Here is a 13,576-nt window from a genome sequence, read left to right on the forward strand (position 1 = left end):
AAGGAAACTCCAAACATGTCAACATTGGTTTTGAGAATTTCCACAGGAGTTTGAGAGATTTTTACATGAAAGTGTTACAATTTTGTCAGGGATTTGGAAAATGCCTTGACAATTTCCAAAGTTTTTCAGGGATTTCCCAAATTTTGAAGGGAACTCCAAACATGTCAACATTGATTTTAAGAATCTCCACCGGAGTTTGAGACATTTTGACGTGAAAGTGTCACCGTTTTTTCGGGGATTTGGAACATTCCCTGAGAATTTCCAAAGTTTCCCCGGTATTTCCCAAATTTTGGAAGGCAACTCCAAACATGTCAACATTGATTTTAAGAATCTCCACTGGAGTTTGAGAGATTTTGACGTGAAAGTGTCACCATTTTGTCGGGGATTTGGAACATTCCCTGACAATTTCCAAAGTTTCCCCGGGATTTCCCAAATTTTGGAGGGATCTCCAAACATGTCAACATTGATTTGAAGAATCTCCACTGGAGTCTGAGAGATTTTGACGTGAAAGTGTCACCATTTTGTTGGGGATTTGGAACATTCCCTGGGAATTTCCAAAGTTTTTCTGGGATTTCCCAAATTTTGAAGGCAACTCCAAACATGTCGACATTGTTTTTAAGAATCTCCACTGGAGTTTGAGACATTTTGACATGAAAGTGTCACCGTTTCTTCGGGGATTTGGACATGCCCTGAGAATTTCCAAAGTTTGCCCGGGATTTCCCAAATTTTGAAGGGAACTCCAAACATGTCAACATTGGTTTTGAGAATTTCCACAGGAGTTTGAGAGATTTTTACATGAAAGTGTTACCATTTTGTCAGGGATTTGGAAAATTCCTTGACAATTTCCAAAGTTTTTCCGGGATTTCCCAAATTTTGAAGGGAACTCCAAGCATGTCAACATTGATTTTAAGAATCTCCACTGGCGTTTGAGACATTTTGTCGTGAAAGTGTCACCATTTTGTCGGGGAGTTGGAACATTCCCTGAGAATTTTCAAAGTTTGCCCGGGATTTCCCAAATTTTGAAGGGAACTCCAAACATGTCAACATTGATTTGAAGAATCTCCACTGGAGTTTGAGACATTTTGACATGAAAGTGTCACCATTTTGTCGGGGATTTGGAACATTTCCTGAGAATTTCCAAAGTTTCCCCGGGATTTCCCAAATTTTGAAGGGAACTCCAAACATGTCAACATTGATTTTAAGAATCTCCACTGGAGTTTGAGAGATTTTGACGTGAAAGTGTCACCATTTTGTCGTGGATTTGGAACATTCCCTGGGAATTTCCAAAGTTTCCCCGGGATTTCCCAAATTTTGAAGGGAACTCCAAACATGTCAACATTGATTTTAAGAATCTCCACTGGAGTTTGAGAGATTTTGACGTGAAAGTGTCACCATTTTGTCAGGGATTGGGAACATTTCCTGAGAATTTCCAAAGTTTCCCCGGGATTTCCCAAATTTTGAAGGGAACTCCAAACATGTCAACATTGATTTTAAGAATCTCCACTGGAGTTTGAGAGATTTTGACATGAAAGTGTCACCGTTTTTTCGGGGATTTGGAACATTCCCTGGGAATTTCCAAAGTTTCCCCGGGATTTCCCAAAATTTGAAGGGAACTCCAAACATGTCAACATTGATTTTACGAATTTCCACAGGAGTTTGAGAGATTTTTACATGAAAGTGTTACCATTTTGTCAGGGATTTGGAAAATTCCTTTACAATTTCCAAAGTTTTTCCGGGATTTCCCAAATTTTGAAGGGAACTCCAAACATGTCAACATTGATTTTAAGAATCTCCACTGGCGTTTGAGAGATTTTGTCGTGAAAGTGTCACCATTTTGTCGGGGAGTTGGAACATTCCCTGAGAATTTCCAAAGTTTTTCCGGGATTTCCCAAATTTTGAAGGGAACTCCAAGCATGTCAACATTGATTTTAAGAATCTCCACTGGCGTTTGAGAGATTTTGTCGTGAAAGTTTGACAATTTGTCGGGGAGTTGGAACATTCCCTGAGAATTTCCAAAGTTTTTTCGGGATTTTCCAAATTTTGAAGGGAACTCCAAACATGTCAACATTGATTTTAAGAATCTCCACTGGAGTTTGAGACATTTTGACGTGAAAGTGTCACCATTTTGTCGGGGAGTTGGAACATTCCCTGAGAATTTCCAAAGTTTCCCCGGGATTTCCCAAATTTTGAAGGGAACTCCAAACATGTCAACATTGGTTTTGAGAATTTCCACAGGAGTTTGAGAGATTTTTACATGAAAGTGTTACCATTTTGTCAGGGATTTGGAAAATTCCTTGACAATTTCCAAAGTTTCGCCGGGAATTCCCAAATTTTGAAAGGAAATCCAAACATGTCAACATTGATTTTAAGAATCTCCACTGGCGTTTGAGAGATTTTGTCGTGAAAGTGTCACCATTTTGTCTGGGAGTTGGAACATTCCCTGAGAATTTCCAAAGTTTCCCCGGGATTTCCCAACTTTTGAAGGAAACTCCAAACATGTCAACATTGATTTTAAGAATCTCCACTGGAGTTTGAGACATTTTGACGTGAAAGTGTCACCATTTTGTCGGGGATTTGGAACATTCCCTGAGAATTTCCAAAGTTTCCCCGAGATATCCCAAATTTTGGAGTGAACTCCAAACGTGTCAACATTGATTTTAAGAATCTCCACTGGAGTTTGAGACATTTTGACGTGAAAGTGTCACCATTTTGTCGGGGATTTGGAACATTCCCTGGGAATTTCCAAAGTTTTTCAGGGATTTCCCAAATTTTGAAGGGAACTCCAAACATGTCAACATTGATTTTTAGAATCTCCACCGGAGTTTGAGAGATTTTGTCGTGAAAGTTTCACCATTTTGTCGGGGAGTTGGAACATTCCCTGAGAATTTCCAAAGTTTCCCCGGGATTTCCCAAATTTTGAAGGGAACTGCAAACATGTCAACATTGGTTTTGAGAATTTCCACAGGAGTTTGAGAGATTTTTACATGAAAGTGTTACCATTTTGTCAGGGATTTGGAAAATGCCTTGACAATTTCCAAAGTTTCCCCGGGAATTCCCAAATTTTGAAGGGAAATCCAAACATGTCAGCATTGATTTTAAGAATCTCCACTGGCGTTTGAGAGATTTTGTCGTGAAAGTGTCACCATTTTGTCGGGGAGTTGGAACATTCCCTGAGAATTTCCAAAGTTTCCCCGGGATTTCCCAAATTTTGAAGGGAACTCCAAACATGTCAACATTGATTTTTAGAATCTCCACCGGAGTTTGAGACATTTTGACGTGAAAGTGTCACCGTTTTTTCGGGGATTTGGAACATTCCCTGAGAATTTCCAAAGTTTCCCCGGGATTTCCCAAATTTTGAAGGGAACTCCAAACACGTCATCATTGATTTGAGAATTTCCACAGGAGTTTGAGAGATTTTTACATGAAAGTGTTACCATTTTGTCAGGGATTTGGAAAATTCCTGGACAATTTCCAAAGTTTTTCCGGGATTTCCCAAATTTTGAAGGAAAATCCAAACATGTCAACATTGATTTTAAGAATCTCCACTGGCGTTTGAGAGATTTTGTCGTGAAAGTGTCACCATTTTGTTGGAGAGTTGGAACATTCCCTGAGAATTTCCAAAGTTTTTCCGGGATTTCCCAAATTTTGAAGGGAACTCCAAACATGTCAACATTGATTTTAAGAATCTCCACTGGAGTTTGAGACATTTTGACGTGAAAGTGTCACCATTTTGTCGGGGATTTGGAACATTCCCTGAGAATTTCCAAAGTTTCCCCGGGATTTCCCAAATTTTGGAGGCAACTCCAAACATGTCAACATTGATTTTAAGAATCTCCACTGGAGTTTGAGAGATTTTGACGTGAAAGTGTCACCATTTTGTCGGGGATTTGGAACATTCCCTGGGAATTTCCAAAGTTTCCCCGGTATTTCCCAAATTTTGAAGGGAACTCCAAACATGTCAACATTGATTTTAAGAATCTCCACTGGAGTTTGAGAGATTTTGACGTGAAAGTTTCACCATTTTGTCGGGGATTTGGAGCATTTCCTGAGAATTTCCAAAGTTTCCCCGGGATTTCCCAAATTTTGAAGGGAACTCCAAACATGTCAACATTGATTTTAAGAATCTCCACCGGAGTTTGAGACATTTTGACGTGAAAGTGTCACCGTTTCTTCGGGGATTTGGAACATTCCCTGAGAATTTCCAAAGTTTCCCCGGGATTTCCCAAATTTTGAAGGGAACTCCAAACACGTCATCATTGATTTGAGAATTTCCACAGGAGTTTGAGAGATTTTTACATGAAAGTGTTACCATTTTGTCAGGGATTTGGAAAATTCCTTGACAATTTCCAAAGTTTGCCCGGGATTTCCCAAATTTTGAAGGGAACTCCAAACATGTCAACATTGATTTTAAGAATCTCCACTGGAGTTTGAGACATTTTGACGTGAAAGTGTCACCATTTTGTCGGGGAGTTGGAACATTCCCTGAGAATTTCCAAAGTTTCCCCGGGATTTCCCAAATTTTGAAGGGAACTCCAAACATTTCAACATTGGTTTTGAGAATTTCCACAGGAGTTTGAGAGATTTTTACATGAAAGTGTTACCATTTTGTCAGGGATTTGGAAAATTCCTTGACAATTTCCAAAGTTTCGCCGGGAATTCCCAAATTTTGAAAGGAAATCCAAACATGTCAACATTGATTTTAAGAATCTCCACTGGCGTTTGAGAGATTTTGTCGTGAAAGTGTCACCATTTTGTCGGGGATTTGGAACATTCCCTGAGAATTTCCAAAGTTTCCCCGGGATTTCCCAAATTTTGGAGGCAACTCCAAACATGTCAACATTGATTTTAAGAATCTCCACTGGAGTTTGAGACATTTTGACGTGAAAGTGTCACCATTTTGTCGGGGATTTGGAACATTCCCTGAGAATTTCCAAAGTTTCCCCGGGATATCCCAAATTTTGGAGGGAACTCCAAACGTGTCAACATTGATTTTAAGAATCTCCACTGGAGTTTGAGAGATTTTGACGTGAAAGTGTCACCATTTTGTCGGGGATTTGGAACATTCCCTGGGAATTTCCAAAGTTTTTCAGGGATTTCCCAAATTTTGAAGGGAACTCCAAACATGTCAACATTGATTTGAAGAATCTCCACTGGAGTTTGAGAGATTTTGACGTGAAAGTGTCACCATTTTGTCGGGGATTTGGAACATTTCCTGAGAATTTCCAAAGTTTCCCCGGGATTTCCCAAATTTTGAAGGGAACTCCAAACATGTCAACATTGATTTTTAGAATCTCCACCGGAGTTTGAGACATTTTGACGTGAAAGTGTCACCGTTTTTTCGGGGATTTGGAACATTCCCTGAGAATTTCCAAAGTTTCCCCGGGATTTCCCAAATTTTGAAGGGAACTCCAAACACGTCATCATTGATTTGAGAATTTCCACAGGAGTTTGAGAGATTTTTACATGAAAGTGTTACCATTTTGTCAGGGATTTGGAAAATTCCTGGACAATTTCCAAAGTTTTTCCGGGATTTCCCAAATTTTGAAGGAAAATCCAAACATGTCAACATTGGTTTTAAGAATCTCCACTGGCGTTTGAGAGATTTTGTCGTGAAAGTGTCACCATTTTGTTGGAGACTTGGAACATTCCCTGAGAATTTCCAAAGTTTTTCCGGGATTTCCCAAATTTTGAAGGGAACTCCAAACATGTCAACATTGATTTTAAGAATCTCCACTGGAGTTTGAGACATTTTGACGTGAAAGTGTCACCATTTTGTCGGGGATTTGGAACATTCCCTGGGAATTTCCAAAGTTTCCCCGGGATTTCCCAAATTTTGAAGGGAACTCCAAACATGTCAACATTGATTTTAAGAATCTCCACTGGAGTTTGAGAGATTCTGACGTGAAAGTTTCACCATTTTGTCGGGGATTTGGAGCATTTCCTGAGAATTTCCAAAGTTTCCCCGGGATTTCCCAAATTTTGAAGGGAACTCCAAACATGTCAACATTGATTTTAAGAATCTCCACCGGAGTTTGAGACATTTTGACGTGAAAGTGTCACCGTTTCTTCGGGGATTTGGAACATTCCCTGAGAATTTCCAAAGTTTCCCCGGGATTTCCCAAATTTTGAAGGGAACTCCAAACACGTCATCATTGATTTGAGAATTTCCACAGGAGTTTGAGAGATTTTTACATGAAAGTGTTACCATTTTGTCAGGGATTTGGAAAATTCCTTGACAATTTCCAAAGTTTGCCCGGGATTTCCCAAATTTTGAAGGGAACTCCAAACATGTCAACATTGATTTTAAGAATCTCCACTGGAGTTTGAGACATTTTGACGTGAAAGTGTCACCATTTTGTCGGGGATTTGGAACATTTCCTGACAATTTCCAAAGTTTGCCCGAGATTTCCCAAATTTTGAAGGGAACTCCAAACATGTCAACATTGATTTTAAGAATCTCCACTGGAGTTTGAGACATTTTGACGTGAAAGTGTCACCATTTTGTCGGGGATTTGGAACATTTCCTGACAATTTCCAAAGTTTTTCAGGGATTTCCCAAATTTTGAAGGGAACTCCAAACATGTCAACATTGATTTTAAGAATCTCCACTGGAGTTTGAGACATTTTGACGTGAAAGTGTCACCATTTTGTCGGGGAGTTGGAACATTCCCTGAGAATTTCCAAAGTTTCCCCGGGATTTCCCAAATTTTGAAGGGAACTCCAAACATTTCAACATTGGTTTTGAGAATTTCCACAGGAGTTTGAGAGATTTTTACATGAAAGTGTTACCATTTTGTCAGGGATTTGGAAAATTCCTTGACAATTTCCAAAGTTTCGCCGGGAATTCCCAAATTTTGAAAGGAAATCCAAACATGTCAACATTGATTTTAAGAATCTCCACTGGCGTTTGAGAGATTTTGTCGTGAAAGTGTCACCATTTTGTCGGGGATTTGGAACATTCCCTGAGAATTTCCAAAGTTTCCCCGGGATTTCCCAAATTTTGGAGGCAACTCCAAACATGTCAACATTGATTTTAAGAATCTCCACTGGAGTTTGAGACATTTTGACGTGAAAGTGTCACCATTTTGTCGGGGATTTGGAACATTCCCTGAGAATTTCCAAAGTTTCCCCGGGATATCCCAAATTTTGGAGGGAACTCCAAACGTGTCAACATTGATTTTAAGAATCTCCACTGGAGTTTGAGAGATTTTGACGTGAAAGTGTCACCATTTTGTCGGGGATTTGGAACATTCCCTGGGAATTTCCAAAGTTTTTCAGGGATTTCCCAAATTTTGAAGGGAACTCCAAACATGTCAACATTGATTTGAAGAATCTCCACTGGCGTTTGAGAGATTTTGACGTGAAAGTGTCACCATTTTGTCGGGGATTTGGAACATTTCCTGAGAATTTCCAAAGTTTCCCCGGGATTTCCCAAATTTTGAAGGGAACTCCAAACATGTCAACATTGATTTTTAGAATCTCCACCGGAGTTTGAGACATTTTGACGTGAAAGTGTCACCGTTTTTTCAGGGATTTGGAACATTCCCTGAGAATTTCCAAAGTTTCCCCGGGATTTCCCAAATTTTGAAGGGAACTCCAAACACGTCATCATTGATTTGAGAATTTCCACAGGAGTTTGAGAGATTTTTACATGAAAGTGTTACCATTTTGTCAGGGATTTGGAAAATTCCTGGACAATTTCCAAAGTTTTTCCGGGATTTCCCAAATTTTGAAGGAAAATCCAAACATGTCAACATTGATTTTAAGAATCTCCACTGGCGTTTGAGAGATTTTGTCGTGAAAGTGTCACCATTTTGTTGGAGAGTTGGAACATTCCCTGAGAATTTCCAAAGTTTTTCCGGGATTTCCCAAATTTTGAAGGGAACTCCAAACATGTCAACATTGATTTTAAGAATCTCCACTGGAGTTTGAGACATTTTGACGTGAAAGTGTCACCATTTTGTCGGGGATTTGGAACATTCCCTGAGAATTTCCAAAGTTTCCCCGGGATTTCCCAAATTTTGGAGGGAACTCCAAACATGTCAACATTGATTTTAAGAATCTCCACTGGAGTTTGAGAGATTTTGACGTGAAAGTGTCACCATTTTGTCGGGGATTTGGAACATTCCCTGGGAATTTCCAAAGTTTCCCCGGTATTTCCCAAATTTTGAAGGGAACTCCAAACATGTCAACATTGATTTTAAGAATCTCCACTGGAGTTTGAGAGATTCTGACGTGAAAGTTTCACCAATTTGTCGGGGATTTGGAGCATTTCCTGAGAATTTCCAAAGTTTCCCCGGGATTTCCCAAATTTTGAAGGGAACTCCAAACATGTCAACATTGATTTTAAGAATCTCCACCGGAGTTTGAGACATTTTGACGTGAAAGTGTCACCGTTTCTTCGGGGATTTGGAACATTCCCTGAGAATTTCCAAAGTTTCCCCGGGATTTCCCAAATTTTGAAGGGAACTCCAAACACGTCATCATTGATTTGAGAATTTCCACAGGAGTTTGAGAGATTTTTACATGAAAGTGTTACCATTTTGTCAGGGATTTGGAAAATTCCTTGACAATTTCCAAAGTTTGCCCGGGATTTCCCAAATTTTGAAGGGAACTCCAAACATGTCAACATTGATTTTAAGAATCTCCACTGGAGTTTGAGACATTTTGACGTGAAAGTGTCACCATTTTGTCGGGGATTTGGAACATTTCCTGACAATTTCCAAAGTTTTTCAGGGATTTCCCAAATTTTGAAGGGAACTCCAAACATGTCAACATTGATTTTAAGAATCTCCACTGGAGTTTGAGACATTTTGACGTGAAAGTGTCACCATTTTGTCGGGGAGTTGGAACATTCCCTGAGAATTTCCAAAGTTTCCCCGGGATTTCCCAAATTTTGAAGGGAACTCCAAACATTTCAACATTGGTTTTGAGAATTTCCACAGGAGTTTGAGAGATTTTTACATGAAAGTGTTACCATTTTGTCAGGGATTTGGAAAATTCCTTGACAATTTCCAAAGTTTCGCCGGGAATTCCCAAATTTTGAAAGGAAATCCAAACATGTCAACATTGATTTTAAGAATCTCCACTGGCGTTTGAGAGATTTTGTCGTGAAAGTGTCACCATTTTGTCTAGGAGTTGGAACATTCCCTGAGAATTTCCAAAGTTTCCCCGGGATTTCCCAAATTTTGAAGGCAACTCCAAACATGTCAACATTGATTTTAAGAATCTCCACTGGAGTTTGAGACATTTTGACGTGAAAGTTTCACCATTTTGTCGGGGATTTGGAACATTTCCTGAGAATTTCCAAAGTTTCCCCGGGATTTCCCAAATTTTGGAGGGAACTCCAAACGTGTCAACATTGATTTTAAGAATCTCCACTGGAGTTTGAGACATTTTGACGTGAAAGTGTCACCGTTTCTTCGGGGATTTGGAACATTCCCTGGGAATTTCCAAAGTTTCCCCGGGATTTCCCAAATTTTGAAGGGAACTCCAAACACGTCATCATTGATTTGAGAATTTCCACAGGAGTTTGAGAGATTTTTACATGAAAGTGTTACCATTTTGTCATGGATTTGGAAAATTCCTTGACAATTTCCAAAGTTTGCCCGGGATTTCCCAAATTTTGAAGGGAACTCCAAACATGTCAACATTGATTTTAAGAATCTCCACTGGAGTTTGAGACATTTTGACGTGAAAGTGTCACCATTTTGTCGGGGAGTTGGAACATTCCCTGAGAATTTCCAAAGTTTCCCCGGGATTTCCCAAATTTTGAAGGGAACTCCAAACATTTCAACATTGGTTTTGAGAATTTCCACAGGAGTTTGAGAGATTTTTACATGAAAGTGTTACCATTTTGTCAGGGATTTGGAAAATTCCTTGACAATTTCCAAAGTTTCGCCGGGATTTCCCAAATTTTGAAGGAAAATCCAAACATGTCAACATTGATTTTAAGAATCTCCACTGGCGTTTGAGAGATTTTGTCGTGAAAGTGTCACCATTTTGTCGGGGATTTGGAACATTCCCTGAGAATTTCCAAAGTTTCCCCGGGATTTCCCAAATTTTGGAGGCAACTCCAAACATGTCAACATTGATTTTAAGAATCTCCACTGGAGTTTGAGACATTTTGACGTGAAAGTGTCACCATTTTGTCGGGGATTTGGAACATTCCCTGAGAATTTCCAAAGTTTCCCCGGGATACCCCAAATTTTGGAGGGAACTCCAAACGTGTCAACATTGATTTTAAGAATCTCCACTGGAGTTTGAGAGATTTTGACGTGAAAGTGTCACCATTTTGTCGGGGATTTGGAACATTCCCTGGGAATTTCCAAAGTTTTTCAGGGATTTCCCAAATTTTGAAGGCAACTCCAAACATGTCAACATTGATTTGAAGAATCTCCACTGGAGTTTGAGAGATTTTGACGTGAAAGTGTCACCATTTTGTCGGGGATTTGGAACATTTCCTGAGAATTTCCAAAGTTTCCCCGGGATTTCCCAAATTTTGAAGGGAACTCCAAACATGTCAACATTGATTTTTAGAATCTCCACCGGAGTTTGAGACATTTTGACGTGAAAGTGTCACCGTTTTTTCGGGGATTTGGAACATTCCCTGAGAATTTCCAAAGTTTCCCCGGGATTTCCCAAATTTTGAAGGGAACTCCAAACACGTCATCATTGATTTGAGAATTTCCACAGGAGTTTGAGAGATTTTTACATGAAAGTGTTACCATTTTGTCAGGGATTTGGAAAATTCCTGGACAATTTCCAAAGTTTTTCCGGGATTTCCCAAATTTTGAAGGAAAATCCAAACATGTCAACATTGATTTTAAGAATCTCCACTGGCGTTTGAGAGATTTTGTCGTGAAAGTGTCACCATTTTGTTGGAGAGTTGGAACATTCCCTGAGAATTTCCAAAGTTTTTCCGGGATTTCCCAAATTTTGAAGGGAACTCCAAACATGTCAACATTGATTTTAAGAATCTCCACTGGAGTTTGAGACATTTTGACGTGAAAGTGTCACCATTTTGTCGGGGATTTGGAACATTCCCTGAGAATTTCCAAAGTTTCCCCGGGATTTCCCAAATTTTGGAGGGAACTCCAAACATGTCAACATTGATTTTAAGAATCTCCACTGGAGTTTGAGAGATTTTGACGTGAAAGTGTCACCATTTTGTCGAGGATTTGGAACATTCCCTGGGAATTTCCAAAGTTTCCCCGGTATTTCCCAAATTTTGAAGGGAACTCCAAACATGTCAACATTGATTTTAAGAATCTCCACTGGAGTTTGAGAGATTTTGACGTGAAAGTTTCACCATTTTGTCGGGGATTTGGAGCATTTCCTGAGAATTTCCAAAGTTTCCCCGGGATTTCCCAAATTTTGAAGGGAACTCCAAACATGTCAACATTGATTTTAAGAATCTCCACCGGAGTTTGAGACATTTTGACGTGAAAGTGTCACCGTTTCTTCGGGGATTTGGAACATTCCCTGAGAATTTCCAAAGTTTCCCCGGGATTTCCCAAATTTTGAAGGGAACTCCAAACATGTCAACATTGGTTTTGAGATTTTCCACAGGAGTTTGAGAGATTTTTACATGAAAGTGTTACCATTTTGTCAGGGATTTGGAAAATTCCTTGACAATTTCCAAAGTTTCGCCGGGAATTCCCAAATTTTGAAAGGAAATCCAAACATGTCAACATTGATTTTAAGAATCTGCACTGGCGTTTGAGAGATTTTGTCGTGAAAGTGTCACCATTTTGTCGGGGATTTGGAACATTCCCTGAGAATTTCCAAAGTTTCCCCGGGATTTCCCAAATTTTGGAGGCAACTCCAAACATGTCAACATTGATTTTAAGAATCTCCACTGGAGTTTGAGACATTTTGACGTGAAAGTGTCACCATTTTGTCGGGGATTTGGAACATTCCCTGAGAATTTCCAAAGTTTCCCCGGGATATCCCAAATTTTGGAGGGAACTCCAAACGTGTCAACATTGATTTTAAGAATCTCCACTGGAGTTTGAGACATTTTGACGTGAAAGTGTCACCATTTTGTCGGGGATTTGGAACATTCCCTGGGAATTTCCAAAGTTTTTCAGGGATTTCCCAAATTTTGAAGGGAACTCCAAACATGTCAACATTGATTTGAAGAATCTCCACTGGAGTTTGAGAGATTTTGACGTGAAAGTGTCACCATTTTGTCGGGGATTTGGAACATTTCATGAGAATTTCCAAAGTTTCCCCGGGATTTCCCAAATTTTGAAGGGAACTCCAAACATGTCAACATTGATTTTTAGAATCTCCACCGGAGTTTGAGACATTTTGACGTGAAAGTGTCACCGTTTTTTCGGGGATTTGGAACATTCCCTGAGAATTTCCAAAGTTTCCCCGGGATTTCCCAAATTTTGAAGGGAACTCCAAACACGTCATCATTGATTTGAGAATTTCCACAGGAGTTTGAGAGATTTTTACATGAAAGTGTTACCATTTTGTCAGGGATTTGGAAAATTCCTTGACAATTTCCAAAGTTTTTCCGAGATTTCCCAAATTTTGAAGATAACTCCAAACATGTCAACATTGATTTTAAGAATCTCCACTGGCGTTTGAGAGATTTTGTCGTGGAAGTTTCACCATTTTGTCGGGGAGTTGGAACATTCCCTGAGAATCTCCAAAGTTTGCCCGGGATTTCCCAAATTTTGTAGGGAACTCCAAACGTGTCAACATTGATTTTACGAATCTCCACTGGAGTTTGAGAGATATTTACATGAAAGTGTTACCATTTTGTCAGGGATTTGGAAAATTCCTGGACAATTTCCAAAGTTTTTCCGGGATTTCCCAAATTTTGAAGGAAAATCCAAACATGTCAACATTGATTTTAAGAATCTCCACTGGCGTTTGAGAGATTTTGTCGTGAAAGTGTCACCATTTTTTTGGAGAGTTGGAACATTCCCTGAGAATTTCCAAAGTTTTTCCGGGATTTCCCAAATTTTGAAGGGAACTCCAAACATGTCAACATTGATTTTAAGAATCTCCACTGGAGTTTGAGACATTTTGACGTGAAAGTGTCACCATTTTGTCGGGGATTTGGAACATTCCCTGAGAATTTCCAAAGTTTCCCCGGGATTTCCCAAATTTTGGAGGGAACTCCAAACATGTCAACATTGATTTTAAGAATCTCCACTGGAGTTTGAGAGATTTTGACGTGAAAGTGTCACCATTTTGTCGGGGATTTGGAACATTCCCTGGGAATTTCCAAAGTTTCCCCGGTATTTCCCAAATTTTGAAGGGAACTCCAAACATGTCAACATTGATTTTAAGAATCTCCACTGGAGTTTGAGAGATTTTGACGTGAAAGTTTCACCATTTTGTCGGGGATTTGGAGCATTTCCTGAGAATTTCCAAAGTTTCCCCGGGATTTCCCAAATTTTGAAGGGAACTCCAAACATGTCAACATTGATTTTAAGAATCTCCACCGGAGTTTGAGACATTTTGACGTGAAAGTGTCACCGTTTCTTCGGGGATTTGGAACATTCCCTGAGAATTTCCAAAGTTTCCCCGGGATTTCCCAAATTTTGAAGGGAAC

Source organism: Streptopelia decaocto, assembly GCF_964273445.1.
Source record: "Streptopelia decaocto genome assembly, chromosome: 14".
In the NCBI taxonomy this organism is placed as follows: domain Eukaryota; kingdom Metazoa; phylum Chordata; class Aves; order Columbiformes; family Columbidae; genus Streptopelia; species Streptopelia decaocto.